Consider the following 26401-nt stretch of genomic DNA (forward strand, 5'->3'; position numbering starts at 1 on the left):
AGCCAAAACCAAGAAGCGGATGCTTAAACGACTGAGCCACCCAGGCGTCCCTAGATTTATAGAAAATATTGAGCAGATAATACAGAATTTCTACATACCCTCTGCACAAAATTTTCCCTAATATTAATATCTTACATTAATATGGTACATTTGTTATAAATAGGGGGTCAGTGCTGGCACATTATAAATTGAAGTCCATAAGGATTTACATCATTTTAGTCTTTCCTAATATCCTTTTCCTGTTCCATGATCCCATCCAGAATAACACATCACATGTACTTGCTGCATCTTATTAGGCTCCTCTTTGGCTGTGACAGTTTCTCAGACTTTCCTTGTTTTTCATGAATTTGCAAGGTTTAAGGTATTTTGCAATATATTCTTGTAGTAGAATTATTCTAATATATTTTTTTCATTAGACTGGTGATATGGGTTTGGGAATGGACAATCACAGAGGAAAAGTACCATTATCATCATGTTGCTTCAAGGGTACACAATATCTACATAATTTATAGTTATTGATGTTGACCTTGATTACCTTGCTAAGCTAGTGTTTTCAGCTTTCTCCACTGTGATGTTACTCTTTTCCCCATTTCCATATTGTACTTTTTAGAGGGAAAATTAGTGTACACAGTTCACACTTAAGGTGTAATGAGTTATGCTTCCCCCCTTTTTTTAATAACATTTAAAATGTAAAAAAATTCTTATAATGTTTATTTATTATATTTGAGAGAGACAGAGAACGTGAACAGAGGAGGGGCAGAGAGAGAGGGAGACATAGAATCTGAAGCAGGCTCTAGGCTCTGAGCTGTCAGCACAGAGCCTGATGCAGGGTTCAAACCCACAAACCCTGAGGTCATGACCTGAGCCAAAGTTGGATGCTCAACCAACCTAGCCACCCAGGCACCTCTAAAATGTAAAAAAAAATTCTTAGTTTATATGCAGTGGGATGGTTTTGGCCATTAGACATAGTTTCCTGACTTCTGATCTAATTTTCTGATTATTTTTTTCTATTTATCATAAATGGTATGTACAGAATATAAAAACAATATATAGTAAAATGTATTTCTAGGAATCTTTTTATTATTACTACAATTGCATTTAGGTTTAGAATATACTTGGACTAATCTATATTTTTTAGTTTGCAGTTTAACACATGCTTAAATATGTTACAGATACATGAGATAAAGTAGAAGTTATAAATTCATATGTTTTTTCAGACTGTTAAGCAAATTCCCCAACAATATGCATTGGATGATTGTTTGAGTTGTAGAGAAAGAGTTTGAAATCCATTCTTGGTCCACATAAAAAATTCTTAACCTTTATTTGATTCAGCACACATTATCTGCACTTTATAATAATTGGTTCAATAGAAAGATGCATATATTATTTATGAATTAACTGTAAAATCTTAAAATCAGCATTATTTAAGAAGAGAAAATGAGAGTAATTCGTCTCTCATAAATTGTATATGTAATTGTAAAGAAATATTTTTGCTAGTATTTTAGAGAAGTTCTCCAAGTTGAAAATAAATATAAGATTCTAAAAGCCAAAAATTGTAAGTCCTAAATATTCTTAATTAAAAAAAATCATAAATCCATGCATTTTTAGTTATCAGTTTTTTAGAAGGCTGTATGTATGTTATCTTTCTACTAATCTAACTCTATCATAACTTGTAAATATAATATTGGAGAGAGTATGATTTTGCAAGACTTCAATTTATAGCCTCAGTAGAAACAGAAAGCTTTTTTTAAAGGTAAGAGCTTACTTATTCAGGTGCTGATTGAGGTTGTGAGAGAAAATTCAAAGCGGTATGACAATTTAAAAACCTTCGTGATAAAACAGAAATATAAGAATATTTATTAATATATAAAATTTAGGACAAAAAACAAAATTTGATCCATGGTAAGAAAAAAAAGCATATTTTTCCATTTATATCTACGTTATACTTTTAAACCCTCCTTTACTTTGTGTAAGTGTAGATATCCCTAATAATGCTGTTTTAAAATTCTCTCCTTTATAAATCTGGACTCTAAATGTTTAATTGTATCATTATGAAATATGACCAAAATTTCATGTTCCACATAATTAGTCACATTGGAAAACACATTTTAAGTTGGTACTATTAGTCCAGAACAACTTGGTGGCAAAGAGATATGAGAGTGATAATCTGAAACTAAAGTTCTCTGGCTATTCTCAAATCATCTATAACTTTATAGTGAATGCAAAGCTGTTTATCCACTTATGGATCTAATTATTAATTGTAAGTTTTAAAAACACATTATACTCAATTCCCTTATATAGAGCTAGGAGAATCAGAACTGATAAAGATTAGGAGACTGTCAAACTAAGTCCCCTCAAATACATTGACTACAAAATTCAATGGTTAAATGAGGAGTCACAGGGTGGATACTAGCTATTTTTATAGTTTTATATAATAGGCAATATTTCAACCCATGTCAAATAACACCCACTTCTTAGGGTCCCTAAGCATAGACCATAATCATGAAGATTCCCTTAGCAATTCTGTGTCTGTGAAAAGCTATCACCAGGATAACTCTAATTCTATGAGGGAAAATAGACCTGAACTCTAAAGCTATCTCTGGAGATGAAGAAGGCAGTTATATAATGGTAAAAAGATCAATTCAACAGGAAGATACAGCAATTAGAAGTACATACGCTCCCAACATCAGATCACCTAAATACATAAAGCAAATGTTGTTAGATCTGAAGGAAGAATTTGAAAACAATACGATGAATGGATTACAATACACCACTTTTAATAATGAATAGATCATCAAGGCAGAAAATCAACAAAGAAACAGTTGACTTGAAAAAATACTCAATTTTACTTACTATCAGGAAATGCAAATTGCAATCACAAGGAGATATCACTTCACATCTATTAAAATGATATTATCAAAAACACAAAAGTGTTGGCAATGATGTGGAAAAAATGGAATGCTTTAACATGATTGGTGAGAAAGTAAATTGGTATAGCCATAATGGAAAACTATGGCAGTTCCCCCCCAAAAAAAATTAAAAATTGAACTACATTATTATTCAGCAATCTCACTTCTGGGCATACATTCCAAAAATATTAAATCAGGACTTCAAAGAAATATCTGCACTCATTAAGTTGTACACATAAAACTAATACAATGTTATAAATCAGTTATATCTAAAAAATTAATTACTTTTGAAAGGAAATCCTGCAATTTGTAACAACATGGATGAAACTGGAAATCATTATGCAAATGAAATAAGCCAGACACAGAAAGACTAATCTGTACGATCACACTTGGAACATGTGGAATCTAAAATAGTCAAACTCATAAAAGCAGAAAGTAAAAAGGTGGTTGTCAGCAACTGGATGAAGGGGGAATGGGAGATATTGGCCAGAGTATAAAATTTCAGTTGTGCACGATGAAAAAGTTCTGGAGATCTAACATATAACAATGTGGCTATTGTTAACTATACCATATTGTTGAAATTTGCTGAGTTTCCATCTTAAGGGTTCTCATCACACACACACACACACACACACACACACACACACACACACACAACTATAGGAGATGATGGATATACTAATTATCCTAATTGTAGCAATAACTTCACAATGTACATGTGTATCAAATCATTAAATTATGCACCTGAAATATACACACGTTTTATTTGGCCATTATGCCTTAATAAAGCTGAGTGGGGAGAGTAAGAAAGTTAAAATAATAGAGCACTGAGGCCAAAAATGATGGTTTCTTGACAAAATTAATAAAATAGACTAAAATTCAGGAAATATGGAATACGACAAAAAAAATTAGACTTACATTGTGTATGCCCAGTGCCAAGACCAATGTAATTCTTTTCATCTTTATCAGTTTAGTTTATCTTTATCAATTTAGTTTGATGCTCTATGTTGTTATCATTACTGCTTCTAATTTTCAGGCACAAGATAGAAATGCAATGTCTCTACCATGTTTGTTTTTAGCTGTGGCCATGGAACTTACTTTTTCCAATTAAATATGGTCAGAATTGGCATTTGTTAATTCTGGGCAGAGGCTTTGAAAGCCATTTCATAACACACCATATTTGTTTTTTACCATACAGGGATTGTGCAAGTGCACATCAGAAAAATTATATAAAACCTGAATATTAGAAAATAAGGCAAAAAGGTGGGTGGCATGGCCTTTCAGTGACATGTGAAGATGGAGAGCAACCAAAGTCTATTAAGAGGTTTTGGCTCTTGAAGACGCCTTCCAGCCTGTACAAAATTGTGTCACTGCAACTTAAAATGATCTTTGAGGCCCTATTGGAGAAAAACAAATTGAAAAAAAACTATGTGATTCCCAAGGAAGGTATATTTTCCGATACCTACTTCAGATATGGTCAAAAATATTTTTTCTTGCCAAGGTCCTGAGTGCACAAAAATAGTGGCTATTTTCTTAAGATCAATGTACTATGAAACTTGTGAGAAAAGATCAAAATGTGTAAAAAAGGTAAGAGTTTCTGGGGAGAAGAAATGTTTTTACATGTATATGTGTATATGTTAGAGGAGTGGTGATAGTGCTTTTGACCTTGGTCAGTACCTGGATTGTCATGGTGTGTATGTGGGTGTATGGGTGTGTATGTGTGTGAAACATGGAAAGAATACTGGCTCTCCGCCCTGACTTTTCACCTGCCATTGCTTTTGAGTAATCACTTCCTGCCCATACACCAGTGATAACTCATACCACTATTGCTGGCATTTCAGTGATAACTGGTCAGAAGACACAAAATGGTGAGCTGACAAACCATGTTGAAATTGACCAGGACAAATTAATATCAATTTGGATTTTCAAATAAGTGAGAAAGCCATGTCATACTTTAAGTTTGACATCTTATTTAAATGAATTTCAGTTATTGACTTGGGGAAAATATGTATGTTATTAAGGAAAAATAAGTTATATTTTAAAAATTATGACATTGAAATTCAAAGAAGTATTCTTTCCTTACTTATTTATTCACATATATCATTGTTTTTGCTATGTGAGTTTTTTTTATGTTCCTGCACTAATATCACACTATTCAGTAAAGTAGTAATACACTTAATTGATTGTGTTGCAAACATTCACTTCTCATTTTCTTTTACAGAAATGTTTTTAACTATTTGCATTGAATTATTCTTTCAGGTGAACTTTAGAAACACTTGGTCACATTTAAAAATTATTTTAGTATTTTTTTGAAATACTAAACTTATAATTGTTATGAAACCCTTATAAAAATAATTATATTACAATAGTGATAATGTTTTGAAGGAAAAGTGGAAAATGTGAAAGCGATGTCAAAGTTTAGTTAAAATTTTATCTATAGGATGATATTTAAACTGATATCTAAAGGATGAATAACTATGTAAATATTGATTTTTATATTTTTACTTTGTAAGTGGACACTTTAGTGAATCTTATTTCTAGGTATAATAGCTTTTAAATTGATTTCTCTAAGGTTTAAATGTAGACTATTACGTCAACTGCTGATAATGAAAATTTTCATCTTTTCTAGTGTGAATTGGTGAAACTTCCAGGAAATAATTAAATCATACTAGTAATAGTGGGCATCAGCTTCTTATACTTGCCCATAACTAGACTAAGTGTGGTTTTCTCTCCATTGGTATGTTGTATCTTACATTATTAAATTAATGTCCACAATATATTCTGATTGCACCTCATCTTTAAGTTCATTTGTTTAAAGGTAGCATCTTGTCCAAGAAATATTTGAATAAGAATTCAGATTTATCTGTAAGTGCAGGTAATAACTATGTGTTCATTATATGAAGAAAAACTATTATTTTTCTTCTTTTAATATTCATAATGATAAGTCAACATGTCATTCAGAATGTATTAAATACTTCTGACACAAGGTTCTTTTCCTACTGTATACGCTGCACAAAATTCTAACAACTAAATAGATGTAGAGTGATAAATTTGCACCGTCTTGTGTCCATGTAAGACTCATACTTAAATATCAAGACTAATTTGGTCTTATAGTTTCAACTTTACAAAGGTAGTATTTACCTGATTTGGGATTATTAACATTCATAATTCAGATTACTAATATTTCCTGTTTTAGAAAACATATAGGCATATTGAAGAAAGTGGTATATGCAGAACATCTGTGTTACTATGAACAATGTGTGACTATCATTTGTGATCTGCTGTACACATTAATCATTTGTAAATCTAGTCTGATAGTTTTAGAATTGGGTTTCATCGTATTACATGGCTTGCAATAAATTGTACACATATTGATTCTTTAAGTATATTTAATCACATTCAAGTAGTCAACATTTCTTTTGTTACCAATCTCTCCAGTAATTATTTACCCGTACTGACTTCATTTTACATACCTGGAAATGAACATACATATTGTGTTTGAATTATTTCATGGGTGGTAGAAATCAATAAACTTAATTCCTTAATTACTCTTCTATTTCAAATCATTTCACATTAAGAATCATAATTATATGTCTCTGCTTTTGATATTAAAACAAACAGAATTCTGTATAGTAATGTGAGACAAGAGTGACTTATACTCAATATATGATCCAGTCCATTTTGATTTGCTACACCAGCTATGAAACGACGAGGCAATAAATATGTCAAGGGAAAATTGTGAGGAAATTAGTTTAAACTGAATAAAAAAAGACAGCTCTCTTTCAAAACAAAAATCTGTGGTCATTAACAGTACTAAATCTCTTATAAGCAGGTTAAGTAACATTTTACAGTACAATACCCATGAATCATTGCTGAAAATATTGATGCACTAATTTCTCTGACTTCTTCATGTAGAATATTTTTGAAATATTTTTAAAAATAAAACTTCAGGGGCACCTGGGTGGCTCAGTCGGGTGTCTGACTTTGGCTCAGGTTATGATCTCACAGTTTGTGGGTTCAAGCCCTGCGTTGGGCTCTGTGCTGACAGCTCAGAGCCTGGAGCCTGCTTCAGATTCTGTGTCTCCCTCTCTCTCTGTGCCTCTCTCCTGCCTGTGTTCTCTCTGTCTCTCAAAAAAACAAATAAACATTAAAACAAATTTTAAGAAGTAAATAAAAAATATAATTTCAGGAGCGCCTGAGTGGCTCAGTCAGTTGAGCCTCTGACTTCAATTCAGGTAATGATCTTGTGCCTTGTGAGTTTGAGCCCCGCCATCAGGCTGTGTGCTGACAGCTCAGAGCCTGGAGCCTGTTTCGGATTCCGTGTCTCCGATTCTCTACTCCTCCCCTGCAGCACACTCTGTCCCTCTCTGTCTCAAAACAAATAAACTTAAAAAAATTAAAAATAAATAAAGTAAAATTTTAATTGGCTGCATCTTTTCCACTTAAAACATTATTCATCTGGAGCACCTGAGTGGCTCAGTCGGTTAAGCATGCAATTCTTCGTTTCAGCTGGGGTCATGATCTCAGGGTTTCCTGAGTTAGAGCCCCACACTGGACTCTGTGCTGACAGTGCAGAGCCTGTTTGGGATTCTCTCTCTCTCTCTCTCTCTCTCTCTGCCCCTCCCCCCCTCACACTGTCTCTGTCTCTCTCAAAATAAATAAAATTAAAAAAAATTTAAAATAAAGACAAACATTATTTATCTTGTTTACAAAGTTTATATCATAGTCATATATACTATTTTCAATTTCCCCAGGAGTTGATTTAAAAACATTGACGAAAAAGATATACAGATCTTAAGTTTATTTTATAAATATGCATAAATATTGTGTACAACATGCTTAGATTCTTAGGGACAATTCTCAACAAATGCAGGACAAGAATCAAAATTATCAAGTGGACACTGGAATGCTTTCACATAGCTCCTGAGAGGTTCATTTGGAAGCTTGCATCCTGATCACAGAGCAGTAGCTTACTCTTGAATTCCCAGACTTTAATGACTTTTTTTTCCCTGTCCAGTCCCCCACTTCTGATATATGTGATTGCTTTTGTAAATAGATTATCTGAACCAAAGCCTTATTTTGGAAGGAACCTTAACTAAGACACATAGAGAAAAAACAAAATAAAACAAAAAAATGTTAATGAGTTTTGCTATAGTCAAGGATATATAAAAAGGTACTGTTAACAAATTATATGCCTGACTTTTCTTCTCAGAAACTGCTATAATATTAACCAGGATTAGAACAGGTTTAGGATTGGTAGTATTTAGCATGAAACAGACATGTTTATTTAGATAAATATAAAGAATATAAGGCTTTTTGCATTCATAGGTGAAAGAAATAAAAAAAGATAAAGAAAGGAAGGAACGAAGGGAAGAAAGGAAGGAGAAAAAGAAGACAACGAATGTGTGTGTGTGGAGAGAGAGACAAAAGACAGAGACAGGAAGAGACAGAGATGTGACAAATAGAATTCAATTTAGATTATTAGTATCTGATAAAATATTATCAAAAGTATGTCAATATATTGTCAAAAGAGGATAAATCTAATAAAGATTTATAGTCATATCATGAATAGCTAGAATTCTTTCAAAAGCAGTTTATTCATATATCACAGTCATTATAAAAAGTAGTGATATTTTTCAATTAATTTAAAGAGGTAATATGAATCGTGTGGAACATTTATTTCCTCCATAGTGATTTTCAGCAAAATTATATGTATTACTGAACAATTGCATGCTACCCCAAAAAGTATATTTTTATGTAAATTGTTATATATCTGGTTTGTGGAATATGACAAATCTATCACACTTATAAATAATTTTCAATTGACATGACAACATGAAAAATTTATTTATAAAATTTAAATATGAACACAGAATAACTGAAAATATAAAGACATTTTTATTTGTGTCAGGGTAACAGGTTCTTTCAGGTGACTTATGTTTCAATATTTTTCAAATTTTTAGAGTGTTTTATATTAATTTATATTACACCATTTCCAGTGAAATATAATTAGGTAGAGTTGCTGGTGTTTAAGGCTAACAAATACCAACCATCCTTTGTCAGATCTGTACTTCATCCTGATGTTTAGTTTGCATCTAGTTCACAATTCCAATTGGTTCACAATTACTGCTAAATTTGCATAGTTTTTTTCGGATTTCAGTACTAGTACCCATACAATGATTATCCACTTACATGTCTTAGAAAAGGGGATTGATTTTAGAACATAATAGAACATGAGTATAGATCACTAATCTCTCTTCCAATATTTTTTTCCCAGCTAATCATGTGTTTATTATTCCAGATAATCCAAGTTATGCTGTGGAAAACTCATCCCCAAACCCTCAGTGGAATAACTGTTCATTTCTCTCTCCAGTTGTGTGTCCAGTGCATGAACTACGGGCCATGGTTGAGAGGGTCCTTTATACTATGAAGTCAGCCAGAGGCTCAAACAGATGGATTCATCATGATACCAGCATCTCAATAGGTGACTTCAGAATACACTGTGTCAGGGGGACAGTAAACTTTAGAATAGCATAAACCGCTTTGTGTCATATTTCATTGGCACTCAAATGCCAAAGGACTTAGATTATTTGGTGAAGATTACTTGTTTATTCATATGTTTGTACTTTTTTCTTCTTTTTAACATATCATACACAGTCACCCATCCCCAGAACAATTCCAGAATGTTGATGTGTGCTGTTTAGTAAGTTCAATGGGAGGTTTGGCTGTGGCTCTTCAAACTACAAACTAAAGGATAAATTACTTTTCATCTGCTAACTCCCAATATTCAATGGTGAAGTGTGGTCTAAATATCTGTACTAAATACTCTTAATCAGAAAGGGAGGAATAGAAGACCCTCAGTAGAAAAGGACTGTAGCATTTCTGAAATTCTGCTGAATAGGCAGTGTGAGCAGGCCCTACAATAGTGTTTGTGAGTATTTATTAATTAGACCCTGATTCCGCTCTATAGGATTTGTTTCATGTGGCACTACTTCCTATGGTCCTGTCCATGCCCTCAGGGATATGCTTCTTTATCCTTATTCTTCTTGGCTTCCCTTGGCCTTCCTTTGAGGGAATGTGCCTATCATGGATTTATTAAATTTTTCATTTTATATTTTTTAAAGTTTTTAAATATTTATTTATTTTTTAGAGAGAGAGAGACAGACAGAGAAGCAAGGGAGGGGCAGAGAGAAAGAGAGGGAGATGCAGAATCTGAAGCAGTCTCCAAACTCTGAGCTGTCGGCACAGAGCCCGACGTGGGGCTTGAACTCACAAACCTCAAGATCATGACCTGAGCTGAAGTGAAACGCTCAACCGACTGAGCCACCCAGGCGCCCCTATTCAACTTTTTAAACTCATGTCCAATTAGAGGAATTTAGAGGAAGGGGTAAGTGTCAAATAACAAGATTTTTATAATTTCACTATTGTTATTCTGGTTTGCACTTGCTTTAGCATAAGGCAGTAAAATTGTTATTTAAGTGATGCTAGCAAATATTTATACCTTCAAGTCTTATTAAGATATAATTTTCATATCTGATATATATATAATATCGATATATATGAAAATATAATTATATATGTGTATCTACATTACACACACACACACACACACACACACACACACACACACACTCCTCACTTCCACCTCCAAAATGTCTTTAAATTTTAGGCTTAGAAAGGAGAAAAGTTATAGCCTGATTTTTCTCTAAATCAGCTAATTCAATTTTGAGGTTTAACTGTCTCCCATATCCTTAATCTGATCTTTGCCCTCAGGCACTTGAATCCTATAGGAATTTTTGAAATAAATGGGAAGGCTACACTCTTATTTTTATCTTTTCTAAAATGCTGAGTTTTGATAGGGTCTTGCCTCTTAAAACCTTTATCAATTATCTCCTACAGTTTGAGACTCATAACATCAAGGTCCAGAGTTCCAGAATGTTTTTACTTCATTTCATTTTTTGCTTTCAGCAATCAAAATTCTTTACTTATCTCTTTCTGGTAATACCTGATAAAATTCAGTCAATAACAATCAAAAACACTAATGTTCTGTTTTTGAACTCTTCCCCTAGAGCTACAAAGTAATTGGGCATGCAATAAGCCTCACAAGATTTTCAGAAATATGGTGTTACCAAATATTCTGCTACTGCTTAAAAGTGACATTTTTCCAGCCTCTGCAAATTGTTTCCTCCACTTCCAACTGATAAGCTTATGTCACACATTTTAGATTTGTTGAGATGGCACTCTACTCCTGAATCCAATGTCTGTATTAGTCAGGCAATCCCAGATCATGCTGCAGAATCAAATAACCCCAAATATTAGTGGTTTAAAATAAATACATATTTTGGTCATTCTCCATGTCCAACTCAAGTCAGTGGTTGAGCTGTGATCTACGTGGTTACTCAAAGTTCAAGACTATAGAAGCTCTACTAGAGCTAGTTTAGCACCAAAGTATATTTGATTCAGCAATTTAATGATGCTCTTTATTTTATAGCATCATCATCTTAAGGCTTGTTCTTTTTCACAAGACAACTAAAATCACCCTATGTGTTCATGAGCCAGTGTCATGGAAAGGCAAAGGATGGCTTCCATATTATTCCAAACATACAATATGAAGTAATAATAATACACACACATCATTTATTCAATACATGCCAAACCATCTTCTCTTAATTTCCTAACTCTCTGTTTTAGCTACTTTCTATAAAATTGTACTTATCAATAATTTATATTCTATACTTGTTTCAAAAAATTGAAATACACTTTGTTTACTTCTTTCAATCCACAGATTGCAGAGTAATTTTTTCAAATAAAGTACAAAATAAGGGCATATTTTTACAATTCTATAAATTCTCCATTTGTTTAAATAACACTTATCTTTTAGTTTTCTTTGATGTCATTTTGTGAAATCTCCATAAATTTACTATCATCAATCTAATGCAGTATTTATCAGTTTCAACCTCTTCCTTGTGAAAAATTTACTATATCTAAGTAAGGGCCTGCTAAATAAAATGTATAATTTTTGTTTGTATACAAAAATCTTTATTTTACTATATTCTTAAAGATTGGCATAAGTGAATTTATAATACTAGGTTGACCTCTATAATAATAGGTTGATCTCTATTTTCTCTAGTTGTTGTTGAGAATTCTACTTTGTATTTGGTGTTATCAAATATGGTACCTCTATGTGTGGATCTAGTAATACTGGTCTTCTTGGACATGGTAGAAATTCCCTAGTTATTATTTATTTGAAATTACCTATTCCTAGTGTTAGCATATTTCCTGGCTTTCATATGTGCCCAGTATCACATTTGATCTAGCATTTTTCCTAGGTTTTTTTCTCTGTAATTACTTTATAAAGCATATTATTCATAATTTTAAAATGAGACAATTTGTTAGACCTCCAATTTGTGCTTCTAGATTTTAACAATGTCTAATTGAGTAGTTTGTGAGATATATAAGCAGTGAATACATTTCCCACATAGGTACGAAGTTAAATCTGAAAGAACATTACCACTAACTGGCTTCTTTTTTATACCTTTCCATGATGTGAAAAAACTAGCATCTCCTTTCAAATAGTGTATGTAGGTTGTTCTCTGATAAAAAATAAATTCACTGGGTCCGGGAAGCCATAAAATTCATCTTTTCACCACTTTTGATTTCAGGGTGAGGAAAAAATGAGCAATGCCATTGTCTCTACTGGCCACTTGGTAAAGCTACCAGATTTGACACAGCCATTGTCTGAGCCTTGAGATGTGAGAAACCAAGTAAAGCTGCCAGCTGGGATCAGAAGTTAAGTATTTTTGCCATAAGTGCAATAAAATAGGAGATGAACATTCTTATAGTACTTCATACAGAGAACAAATAGAATGTCCTATATAAAGACTAGTTTTATTCCTTCATACCTTGCTACTAAGTGTGGCCCACGGATCAGAACATGGGCATCACCTGGAATTTGAAGAAAAAGAAAGTTACCAGTGATGCATATGCTCCAGATCTGCAAAACATGATTTGAGTAGCAAAAACTTAGTTTCTGACATAAATCATTCTTTTTATTAAGTAAATATGTACTATTCCATGATTCATAACACTTATCTTTTGCAATAAACACTTTCAGCAGCAATGGCCTCAAATAAATGAAACACATTTTGATGACAAGTACTGCATATCATTTTACAAAAAAAGTTGATTCTGAATTGCTTATTTGTACAAAAGTATCTTAAATTTGTACAAATTTATACATTATAGGGTATATATATATATATATATATATATGTATATATATATATAAAACATCAAAAAGACTGAAAAGTACTTGCTTATATTTTGAAAGAAAAAATAAAATAATTTCTTGTAGTGATAAGTGCTCAGAAGAACCTAATATAATGTTTTCTAATATAGGATGATGAAAGCTTAATTTAGGGTAGCCAGGAAAACATTTGTTATTTATTTATTTATTTATTTATTTATTTATTTATTTATTTAAAGAGAGAGAGAGCACAAGTGGGGAAATGGGGCTGAGAGAGAGAGAGAGAGAGGAAGAGAGAGAAAGAGAATCTTAAGCCAGCTCCATGCTCAGCATAGAGCCAGACACAGGGCTTGATCCCAAGACCCTGGTATCACGGCCTGAGCTGAAATCAAAAGCCAGGTGCTCAACTGAGCAAACCAGGTGTCCCTTAAAAAAAAAAAAAGAAAAAATTCTTAAATTATGGGACATTTGAGCTAGATTAAGATACTGAGGAAAAAAATCCAACTATAAATTAAGAACAACACAGAAAGAATAGCAAAAGCAAAATTCTATAATAGACAAAAGAATCATTTCAAATATCTGAAATGCTCGCTGTGGTTTCTTTATAGAGTGAATAAGAGAAAGAGTATATGGAGTTGGGAGAAAGGTTAGGATACTATTGCAATTGCCTAGCCTAAAAGAAATGGTGGTTGGCTATTGGTGATGGCTGAATTAATGGAAATACCTAATAAAATTGGTATATATTTCAATAACATATCAAACAGGATCAGTTGTAAGATTAATCGAGTTGGGGAAGAAATGAAGTTTAGGAATCAAGTATGACTTCAAGATTTTTAACGTGAGCAATTGATGTATATTAGACAGGACTCCATTGGCAAGACTTCTTCTTTCTCTTATTTGTTAACTTTTCCTTCCTTTTTTCACTATTAATATGTGGGAGCTAGGAAATGGTGAGTCTATGCTCAATGGAGAGCAAAATTGTAAGTTTCCATAGTGCTACATTAAGTATATAAAAGTTATTAGGATCAAGCTTTTGTGCGGATTAGGCTTTGATAGGTACAGCGATTTTTCTTCCTCAAAAAGTCTGGAATGTAAGTTGGTAAATTTGGTCTAGAAGATAAAATACTTGTTTCATATTTGTAAATATTTCCTTAAAGAATTATTAGTTTGTAACACATAAAAATATATACTGAGAAACTACTTTTAGCTTGTCACAAATTTACCTCTATTCTTGTAATCAGCTTGTCATATATTAGTATCCACATTCTAAATTTATTGACTTATCATCATGGATTTTCTTTATGATCTAGATAAGGAAATAATTTCTTAGACACAAAGATTAGCATTCCTATAATTGTATCTTAATCTACAATATGAGGGCTTCAGATACACTGTTAACTAAGAAATTTAGAAATGCATGGTAATAAATAATAACAGCATATATATATTCCCCCACACTGAACATATTTCCAGTAATTACATTATTTTCCATAATATAAAATCATTAATGTATAAAACCTTCCATGTTTTTTTTAATTTTTTTCTTTTAACTCTAGTTAGTTAACATACAGTGTTATATTAGTTTTAGGTGTACAATATAGTATTTCAACACTTTCCATACATGAAACACATGTTTCAATTTATTTATTTAGAGAGATCTTCAAGTTTAGCTTCTTAAAAATAACATTTTCCCAATCATAATCATATCAAACTTCCAAAAATAAATATTTGATATATTTTAATGGTTTCTTTTGGGATACACTATTTAAATATTACCTACTTTAAGCACTTATAATTATCGACTAATTTTCATCCTCAAAAAGCATGCACTGAGAGTTTTTTGTCTGGATATGCTAATAATATAGTAATATGAACTTAAGAGGAAAAATACCAGAAACATTCATGCAATAATTGCTAAGGAAAAACTATTTTTATAAGGTTAACCTTATTTTAATATTGATATTTTAACTCAGAAATCAATACCATTCCCATTGACCTTCTATTTTTAATATTGTTGGCCTTGAGATTGATTATATAAAATAAAACCAGAAAAATTAGTGAAGGTAAAAGGCTTAATAGGAAATACATTTTATTCCCATCCTATAAGTAACTTTTTGACATCTAAATAAAGTTATATTGTCCATTCTACTCTGAAGATAATTTCCCCATGGTTTTATTCAAAAAGAATTAAGACAATGTAAATCTAGCACTGATCACTTCATGGTTAAGTACGTGGGTATGAGTAACTTTGGTTGAGTCTATGAAAATTTTTTAGATATTGCACACATATATACACAGCATCACTACCTACAGTCCACAAACTAAAAAATAAAAAATAAAATAACCAGAAACCAGTGAAGTGGAAAAGGTAATGAGACTACTACAATTGATTTCAGGAGGGAATTACATGAACATTTGTTTCTAATCCTTTTGTATACAATCCAATAATAAATTCCAATATCAGATTCAGGTTAATCTATCAGTATCTTTTTCTTTGAAGAGCTCTTTAAATTTTGTCTTGGATTATATGTACTATTAAACTTTTTAAAAGCATACGGGACATTTTTTTAAAATGTTGTTATAATTCTTTTTATGAGAAAGTGTATATTTCATCCACATTTCCACATTTATTAGAAAAGCATGGAAGTATTTATAATTTTTGAAATTGTTATTCTGTTTTTATATTCAGCTTCCCACTTCTAATATGCAAATGTGACTTTTTCCTGATATTGATTTTCTTTATTAAATTTTCTAACAGTTCGTTAACTCTGTGCCAAAAAAAAGCCATTACAGTTTACATTATCAATTATAATTTCTTAGGCCCATTTCCTTACCTTGTTAATTACCTTTCCTCAGATCTTGAATTAATAGTTAATTTATTTTTTTTGTAGTTTCAAGTTTTCATTTAAATTTCAGTTAGTTAACACAGTGTAATATTAGTTTCAGGTGTAAAATTTAGTGATTCATCACTTACATACAACACCCCGTGTTTATCACAAGTGCACTCCTTAATACCCATCACCCATTTAACTCATCCCTCTACCCATCTCCCCCCCACCCAGCAACCCTCAGTTTGTTCTCTATGGTTAATAGTCTGTTTTATGGTTTGCCTCTCTCTCTCTCTCCCCCCCTTCCCCCATTCATCTGTTTTGTTTCTTTTTTTTTATTTAACGTGTGATTTTTTATTTATTTTTTTGAAGTTTATTTATTTTGAGAGAGAGAGAGCACACAAGCAGGGGAGGGACAGAGAGAGAGAGAAAGAATCCCAAGCAGGCTCTGCACTGTCAGTACAAAGCCTGATTGGGGACCCAAACTCATGAACAATGAGATCATGACCTGAGCTAAAATCAAGAGTTGGATGCTCAACTGACTGAGCTACCCAGGCACTCACATCTGTTTTGTTTCTTAAATTCCATATGTGAGTGAAATAATATGGTATTTGTCTTTCTTTGACTGAATTATTTAGTTTGGCATAATACTCTCTAGCTCCATCCATGTTGTTGTGAATGGCAAGATTACATTATTTTTTATGGCTGCATAATATTCCAGTGTGCGTGTGCATATGTGTGTGTGTGTGTGTGTGTGTGTGTGTGTGTGTGTGTGTGTATACCCTATATATAGGGTAGTTCTATTTTTAACTTTTTGAGAAACCTCCATACTGTTTTCCAGAATGGCTGTCCTAGCATGCATTCCCACCAATAGTGTAAGAGGACTCCCCTTTCTCTGCCTCCTTACCAACATCTGTTGTTTCCTGTGTTTCCTGTTGTTTCCATGTGTTGTTAATTTTAGCCATTCTGACAGGTATGAATGAGGTGGTATCTCATCGTGGTTTTGATTTTGTTTCCTTGATGATGAGTGATATTGAACATCTTTTCATGTGTCTGTTAGCCATCTGTACATTCTCTTTGGAAATGTGTCTATCCATGTCTTCTGCCCATTTTTAAACTGGGTTATTTGTTTTTTGGGTGTTGTGTTTGATAAGTTCTTTATAGATTTTGGATACTAACACTTTATCAAATATGTCATTTGCAAATATCTTCTTCCATTCCAAGGTTGCCTTTTAGTTTTATTTGGTTGATTATTTCCTTTGCTGTGCAGAGGCTATCTTGATGAGGTACAAATAGTTTATTTTTGCTTTTGTTTCCCTTGCCTCAGGAATTGTATTTAGTAAGAAGTTGCTATGGTAGATGTCACAGGGGTTCCCACCTGTGTTCTCCTCTAGGGTTTTGATGGTTTCCTATCTTACATTTAGGCCTTTTATCCATTTTTAATTTGTTTTTGGTTATGGTGTAAGAAAGTGGTCCAGTTTCATTCTTTTGCATTTTGCTCTCCAGTTTTCCCAACACCATTGGTTGAAGACACTGTCTTTTTTCCATCAGATATTCTTTCCTACTTTGTTGAAGGTTAGTTGGCCATATAGTTGTGGGTCCATTTCTGGGTTTTCTATTCTGTTCCATTGGTCTATGAGTCTTTTTTTTTTGCCAGTACCACAATCTCTTGATGACTATAGTTTTGTAATATAATTTGAAGTCCAGAATTGCAATGCCTCTAGCTTTCCTTTTGTTTCTCAAGATTGCTTTAGCTGTTTGTGGTCTTTTTTAGTTCAATATGAATTTTAGGATTGTTTGTAGGGGTTCTATCTCTGTGAAAAATGCTAGTGGTATTTTGATAGTGATTGTACTAAATGTGTAGATTGCTTTGGATAGTATCGACATTTTAACAATATTTCTTCTTCAAGTTCATGAGCATGGAATGTTTTTCCATTTTTTTTGTGTCATCTTAAATGTTCTTCTAAGTGTTTTACAGTTTTTATAGTATAGATCTTTTATCTCTTTGATAAAAGATTTATTCTTTTATTATTCTCAGTTATCCTATGTTTTATTCTCAGTTTATTCTCAGTTATCCTATGTTTTTTGGTGCAGTTGTAAATAGGATCAATTTGGTGTCTCTTTCTTCTGCTTCATTCTTGGTTTACAGAATGCAACAGATTTCTGTAGGTTGATTTTGTATCCTGCAACTTTATTGAATTCATATATGAGGTCTAGCAATTTTTTGGTAGAGTGTTTTGGGTTTTCTACATAGAGTATCATGTTGCTTGCAATTAGTGAAAGTTTGATTCCTTCCTTGATGATTTGGATGCCTTTTATTTCTTTTTGTTGTCTAATTGCTGAGGCTAGGACTTCCAGTACTATGTTAAATAATGGTGAGAGTGAACATCCCTGTCTTGTTCCCAACCATAGAAGAAAAGCTCTCAGTTTTTCCCCATTGAGGATGATTTTAGCTGTGGGTCTTTTTATATGGCCTTAATGATGTTGAAGTATGTTTCCTTTATTCTTATTTTGTTGAAGATTTTTATCAAGAATGGCTGCTGTACTTTGTCAAATGCGTTTTCTGCATCTATTGGAGGTCATGTGGTACTTATCCTTTCTTCTATTAATGTGGTGTGTATCACGTTGATTGATTTGCAAATATTGAACCATGCTTGCAGCCCCAGAACAAATCCCACTTGATCATTGTGAGTGATAGTTTTAATGAACTCTTGGATTCAATTTGCTAGTATTGCTTGAGACTTTTTGCATGCATGTTCATCAGTGATATTGGCCTATATTTCTCATTTTTAGTAGAGTCTTTGTCTGGTTTTGAAATCAGGGTGATATTGACCTCATATAATGAGTTTGCAAGTTTTCCTTGCATTTATGTTTTGTGGAATAGTTTGAGAAGAATAGTTATTAAATCTTCCTCAAATGTTTGGTAGAAATCCAGTGTGTCATTCAAAACCATTGTTTCCTTGTTAATTTTCTGCTGAGATGATCTGTCCATTGTTGTAAATGGGATGTTAAAGTCCCTTACTATTATTATATTATTATCAATGAGGTTTTTTTATGGTTGTTATTATTAACTTTTTTCATTTATTTATTTATTTTGAGAGGGATAGGAACGTAAAAGTACAGGAAGGTAGAGAGAGAGGGAGTGAGAGAAAGAGAGAGAGAGAGAAAGAGAGAGAGAGAATCCCAAGTAGGCTCCACACTGCCAGCTCAGAGCCAGATGCTGGGCTCAAAACTGCAAACTGTGAGGTCATGATCTGATCCTAAACCAAGAGTCAGACGCTTAACTGACTGAACCACCCAAGCACCCTACTTATATTTGTTATTAGCTGTTTTTATATATTTGTCTTCCTCCAAGTTGGGGAAATAAATATTTACAATTGTGATCTTCTTGTTGGATAGGCCTCTTTATTATGATACAGTAGTCTTCTTCATCTCTGTTACATACAGAGATGTCTTTGGTTTAAAATCTAGTTTTTCTGATATAAGTATGGCTACTCCAGCTTTCTTCTGAATGTTAATGATAAATGTTTCTCTATCCCTTCATTTTCAAGCTTCAGGTTTTTTAGGTCTAAAATGAGTCCCCTATAGGCAACACATAGATGGGTCTTCTTTATTTTATCCATTCTGACACCCTATGTTGTTTTTTTTAAATTTTTTTTTTGTTTATTTATTTTTGAGAGAGAGAGAGGCAGATTGCAACTAGGGGGAGGGTCAGAGAGATAGGGACGCACAGAATTGGAAGTAGGCTCCAGGCTCTGAGCTGTCAGCACAGAGCCCGATAGGGGGCTCAAACCCATGAACTGTGAGATCATGATCTGAGCTGAAGTCAGTCGCTTAACCAGCTGAGCCATCCAGGTGTCCCAGTGCCCTATGTCTTTTGATTAAAGATGTATTTCATTTACAGTCAGAATAATTATTGATAGATATGGATTTAATGCTATTTTATTAATTGTTTGAAACGTCGTTGATTCTGGAGATTTTCTGTTTCTTTCTAGTCTTTGTCGCTTTGGGTCTTTCTTTCCCATTTAAAGAGTCCCCTTTAAATATTTCTTGCAAGGCTGTTTTAGTGGTCACAAACCCCTTTAGTTTTTGTTTGTCTGGGAAACTCTATATCTCCTTTTATTCTGAATTATAACCTTGCTGTATAGAGTATTCTTGGCTGCACATTTTTCCCATTCAGCACATTGTATCATGCGACTTCCTTCTGGCCTGCCAAGTTTCTGTGGAGACATCTACTGCTAATCTTGCTGGTTTTCCTTTGTAAATTAGGGATGGCTGTTGTCTTGCTGCTTTTAGGATTTTTTCTTTATCTCTATATTTTGGAAATTTAACTACGATATTTCATGTTGGTGGCCTGTTTTTGTTGATTTTGATGGGAGTTCTCTGTGCCTCCTAGATTTGGATGTCTGTTTCTTTCCTCAGATTAGGTAAGTTTTCAGCTATAATTTCCTCAAATAAACCTTCTGTTCCCTTTTCTCTCTCTTTTTCTCCTGAGACTTCTATGATACGAATGTTACTATGCTTGATGGAATCATTGAGTTCCCTAAGTCTATTTTTGTGATCCAAAATTTTTCTTTCTTTTTTTTTGTTCAGCTTCATTATTTTCCATAATTTTATATTCTATATTACGTATTTGCTCCTCTGCTTCTTCCTTCCTGAGGTCATCATATGCCGTCAGTTATGAACCTCAGTTATTGCATTTTTCATTTCAGCCTGATTTTTTTGTAGCTCTTTTATGTCTGTGGTAAGGGTTTCCCTGATGTCTTCTATGATTTTCTTAGGCCCGGTGAGTATCTTTGTGATTGTTGCTTTAAATTATGAATCAGGCATATTACTTATATCTGTTTCAATTAAATCCCTGGCTATAAACTTTTCATGTTCTTTCTTTTGGATGAATTACTCTGTCTTGACATTTTGTCTAAATCTCTGTCTTCTCTGTGTTAGGAAGGCCTGTTATGTTTCCTTCTCCTGACTGTAGTGGCTTTATGAAAAAGAGGTTATATAATGGCCAGAGCCTGGCATTACAGGAAGTGTCTCTGGTGTGTGTTGTGCCCACTCTGCTGCTGTATTTTAGTCGCTCTATCTCTCAGGTCAGTCATCTGCAAAGTTCTTTTTTTCTGAAGTGGGGAATGTTTGGACTTGGTGAATTTTAACTAAGTATGCTCTGGGGTACTTCTTAAAAAAGACCTGATGCTATTTCCACTAGAACTGAAGTTTTGCAGAACTCTATGGGCAATAAGACATGGTGTGTGCAGGGTTTTTGTGCTGGTCTTCTGAAGGAGGGGCCCACTGTGATAATTCTTAGGCACATTTTCTGGAGAAAAGCAGTACCAGCAGAGCCTAGGGGGAGTGAACTTAAGTGTAAGCAGGTAGGCAGCCAGTGTTAGCACTGTGATGTTTATTAAAGTGGTTTATACTGAGGGGCAAGGGAGAGAAATGGCGCCAGCCATCTCCTTTGTCCCTAGAGAGGGGGTTCATGCTTGCTACTGTCAGGGAAGCTCTCCCAGAAGAGCAAACAATTTCCCCTCGTGCATCCTAGGCTATTTTCAGATTCCTGTTTTCATACTTTCTGTGTCCAGGTTGCTTGCCTGCCTGGTGCAGTGCAGTGCAGTGCACTTTGGGCTCTATCCTAGTCAGGTCAGCTGAGTTTTAAAACTCCAAACTTTAGGGACCTGGAGTTGCAAAGACCTGTGCTGGTCTTCTAGAGGAGGTTCTCACTGCACTGAAGGTTTGACCCTGAAGGGCAGTTGCACCAGAATGCCAGAGTATGGGGTTTGGAGCAAAGCACATTCAACTGCCAGTGTCTGGGTTAGCTGTCTTCAGCATTTGTCTCTGCACTCATGCTGAGGGGTAGAAGAGGGAAATGGCACCCATCAGCTCTTTTGTCCCTGGAGAAGCAATGCCACCTCTCTTAGATGTGTCCTAAGAAGAGGAAACAGCCTCTCCCAGTGCGTTTAAGCAATCTTACTTTAAAATAGTGTGTGAGAAAGACATTCCGCTGGTCTTTTTTTCCTTTATCTTTGTGCAAAGAACACACAAGCAAGCTGGTGACTTCTTAAAAAAAAAAAAAAAGAAGAAGAAGAACGGTTTCTTGCTTTAGTTACTGCATAAAATGGTACTTTTCTTTCCCTCCTCATTCTTCTCCTCATCAATGTTCTTCTTCCCCTTCTTTTTTATTCTTCTTCTCTTTCTGCTTTTCCTCTATCTTTTCTCCTTTCCTCTTCCTTCTCCTCTCCCCTTCCTCATCCTTGTCCTCCTCCTACTCCTTTTTGTTCTTTTCCTCTTTCTTTTCCCTCTCCTGCTCATGCTCTCCTTGTCCTTCTTCTTCTTTTCCTCTTGCTGTCCTTCCCCATTCCAGTTTCTGTCATCCTTTTACTTCAATCTGGTTTTCCCAATATTTTTTTAATTGAAATAATTGTTCCAGTTCTTCTCACCCCTAGGTTCATGTGAGTTCCATATAAAAATTGTGGGGTTTTTTTTGTTTTCTTTATATTGAATATATATAGCTGGGGACTGTAACAAACATCATAGAAAGAAAACCTGTTTAAACTGACCTTCTTCATGGAGCCCTTTAGTAGGATATCAGTAGGATATCCTGCCTTCTGAGACATAACAGCTCCAGCAACAACCCTTTGATTGTCTGCACTTGATGTTTTAACTTTTATTTTTTAAATTGTTAAATTGTTAAATTTTTTATGTTTTAACTTTTAGAGTTCTGGGTTTGTTTTATTTTGTTGCCATCGTTTCTTGTCTGAATTTTGTGTATTTTCTTTCAATAACAACTACATGATGTTTTCATAGCAAAAAACCATACAGGTAAAGAAGTAGATAAGAAATTTTCTCATACTTGTACTTTTTTCTTGAGTTAATTTTGCTAGTCTTGTATTATGGCTGCTTTCATAATATTTTAAAATGGATTTTCAAATTAAGTTTGCTTAGGGTCAATTTTTTTTTTTCCAATAATGCTACCTATGTGTGCCTTGGCAAGTCATTCAATTTCTTTATCTCAGCTTTTTTGTTTTTTTAAATGAAGTTCATAATAACAGCTAACTCGCTTGTGAGGATTGAATTAATATTTTTAAAGTATATAAATGATTATTAACATAAGTATTTAATAGAAAATATGACGAATTATTATTCTTTCATTTTGTTTCCATTCCCAAATCACATTTTTGTAATTTTTCTGGATATTTGTATGAAGTTGTTGTTTTTTTCTCTTATACCTCCATTTTCAAAATACAAAAAATTATACTGATTCAGATATCCTTAGTTCCTCATAATGTTTCAAAAATCTTCTGTATTTAGAGATTATCAATTTTTCTCTTGATACTACTACCTCTAGCAAAGGAAGCATTTTAGATTAATTAAAAGAACCCCCATACCACATTTTCTGCCTAAAAACTTGTTGACTTTATTTCTATGTAGTAGAGAGGATATGTCTCAGGTTTGGGGTTATGTTTTATTTTTATTTATTTATTTATTTATTTAAAGTTATTTTTAATTTTTAATTTTTTTTTAATTTGGAGAGTCGGGGGAGGGGCAGAGAGATGGAGACAGAGGATCCAAAATGGGCTCCTGGAGGACAGCAGAGAGCCCAATGTGGAGCTTGAACTCACAAACTGCCAGATCATGACCTGAGTGGAAGTCGGATGCTGAGCGAACTGAACCACCCAGGCACCCCTGGGGCTATATTTTAATGCACATATTTAATACATCTATCCCTTGCAAAAGGCAAAGATTCAGATAAAGAGGAAAAGTGTTCTCAAAAAGATACGATTTTGGGGTCACTTTGATATCAAAGAAGAATTAACTATAAACAATCAAAAAAGGAAGCATTTATATTTCTTTTTTCATCATTGAGAGATACGGACTTTAATTAAATATGCTTCCCATACTTAACTAATTAAACTTCTCATGGTGCAATCTGAAACTTAGTTAATGGTTGTATTTCTAGATTTTAGATGCAGTACTTTTACTTTAAGCAAAGCACGTTTCTAAAAATTGATGGGTTTTATTAAAAAAAATTTAAATTATTTCTATACATTCTGAAATAAGCTCCTAAAATTCAACTATTTATATGGATATAGAATTGAAGTAACATATATTTAAATATTGTTTGCTCAATAAATGCCTTAGATAAAATACCCAGTCAATTGAAAATTGGTTCATTACTGGGAATATGCAACTCTCCTTAGAGTTCTATATCATTTGGTCATTTGAAGGTAATTACAAAACTACTTTCTGCCATATGAATTGTAGCCTAATTAAACTAGCCTCTAGGCAGCCACAGTAGTGATTCTGGATAAGCAGCATTTTCTCAAACTCCCCCAATACTACTATATTTCTCACAACTTTGCTGATTTCATGTGTTTCTTGCCAACTTCAACTTTTTCATATTTTAATATGACTCAGTGCTGGAATAAAATCTTTCATAGAAGAAAATCAGCAAGATCTCCTTTGAAAAGAGTAAACAATGAAATTTGTGAAATTGGTAAAAACAACCATCAGGAATAAACAGGTATACATTTTATGAATGTGGAGTAAATTATAATTAAATGCTTGCTATGCTGTGTTCAAATATAAATTAATGAGAAAGTGAATATATCAATTTAATGGCCATTGTTTCTAAAAGAAATGCAGATATTCATATCTCATATGAATTTAAATGCAGATTCTAATGAAAGTTATTAGAAATAATACTTCAGATATTTCTAAAGCTTGGTTTATAAATAGTGTAAATTAATATTTATTTAAAGAAGGTTGATGTAACAGTATGTATATGAAGAATTGTGCAGTTAATAATAAGGAATAACTCGTATATTTTCAGGGATTCATGGTATTCATGTGCAATAGAAGTTTCAAATTCATGTAAATTCATACATTGGTGTATGCAACACTCATTTTATGCCTTAGGACTTTATGACACAAATTTAGGTTTTACATCATATATTTTTATTTCACTTTTAATTATAAAATATTCTAAACAAATTGAAAAAATATAAAGATTAATGATATATTAAGAACCTTATCCTTCCATTGAGATTTCATAGATTTTTTATTGTCATAATTTTTTAAAGATATTTTTAATGATATTTTTAATGAAATGAAATATTAAGATAGTTTTAAGTACACTTTGTTCTTCTTTCTTTTCAATGAGAACCCATGTCTTTGAATTTGGTCTGTGTTCTTAAGCAAAAAAATTCATAATTTATGAAAACATACATAAGCACACATATACATACATACACACATTCATATAATAGGTATTAAAACATTGGGAAAAAATAAATAAAACACACAAAATTAAAAAAATAAAGTAGCCTTTAAAAAAGAAAATGAAAATAATATTGTTGGATGCTGACTTCCTACATCAACAAAACAGCATGTAGACACTGGTGATTAGTTTACTCTGTCACTTGAAAGATATTTCTTTTGCTACTCTTACCTCCTGCTGCTAAGGAGAATTATGTTATTGTCGCTGCCATGTAAATGATCTGCAATTTCCAAGTTGCTTTCAGTACTTACTGTCTTTTATGTTGTTGAGTTTCATCAATATGCTTTTATGTGGATTTATTTCATTTTTTTTACAATATTGCTCAGGATTCAGTGATTAATTCAGGTTTTCATCTAATATTTACTGAGGGTTTCCTATGGGTCAAGCACTTCTCTCTATATAAAGCCATTCTGGACAAGGCAGGCAAAATCTGATGCTCACCATGCATATTGGATAACACTGAATGAACCGTTAGGTCAAAAAAAAATATATATGTAATGTGAAATATTAAGTGTTTTTACTAAATTTAGAAAACTCTAAAAGATTATTTTTTAAAATGTTCATTATCCTAGCATCATTTAGGTTTACTATCTATTATATTTCCGATTAAATTCATTTTGAGTCTTTTTATTCTCTTATGCACAACTTTACTCTATGTTTCATATTTGTCTTCCTGCTCCATGAAGAATACTCTGTTTTTCTCACTCTTCTTTCCTTTCCCTGCAAATACTGTGTTTGGGTGAGAGAAAGTAGTAAACAAAAATATTTATTATGCAAATTTGCCCATAAAGTTTGAGGTGAATGTTATTACAACTTCTCCTTGGAAAAGTAAAAATGTCTGTAGTTCTGAGACTGTATCATACTATCTTTGAATTCCCAGTGTATGGCAATCTTGCTGAAAACACCCATTTATAAAATTATTTAATTAAATGTCAATATATAAAGATGTATTGTTAGTATATATATGTCATTGAACATACATGAATTTTAAATAAACACTGATTCAAGAGCGATGCTAAGTAGGGAGGAGCTAGTTATACGTGACTACTTAAATTTAAATATAAATTAATTTAAAAAATAAACCAAATATCCCCTTTTTCATACTGGTAATTTCAAATCCTCAATTGCCACATATAACTAGTGG

Source organism: Prionailurus bengalensis, chromosome A1, assembly GCF_016509475.1.
Source record: "Prionailurus bengalensis isolate Pbe53 chromosome A1, Fcat_Pben_1.1_paternal_pri, whole genome shotgun sequence".
Taxonomy (NCBI): Eukaryota; Metazoa; Chordata; class Mammalia; order Carnivora; family Felidae; genus Prionailurus; species Prionailurus bengalensis.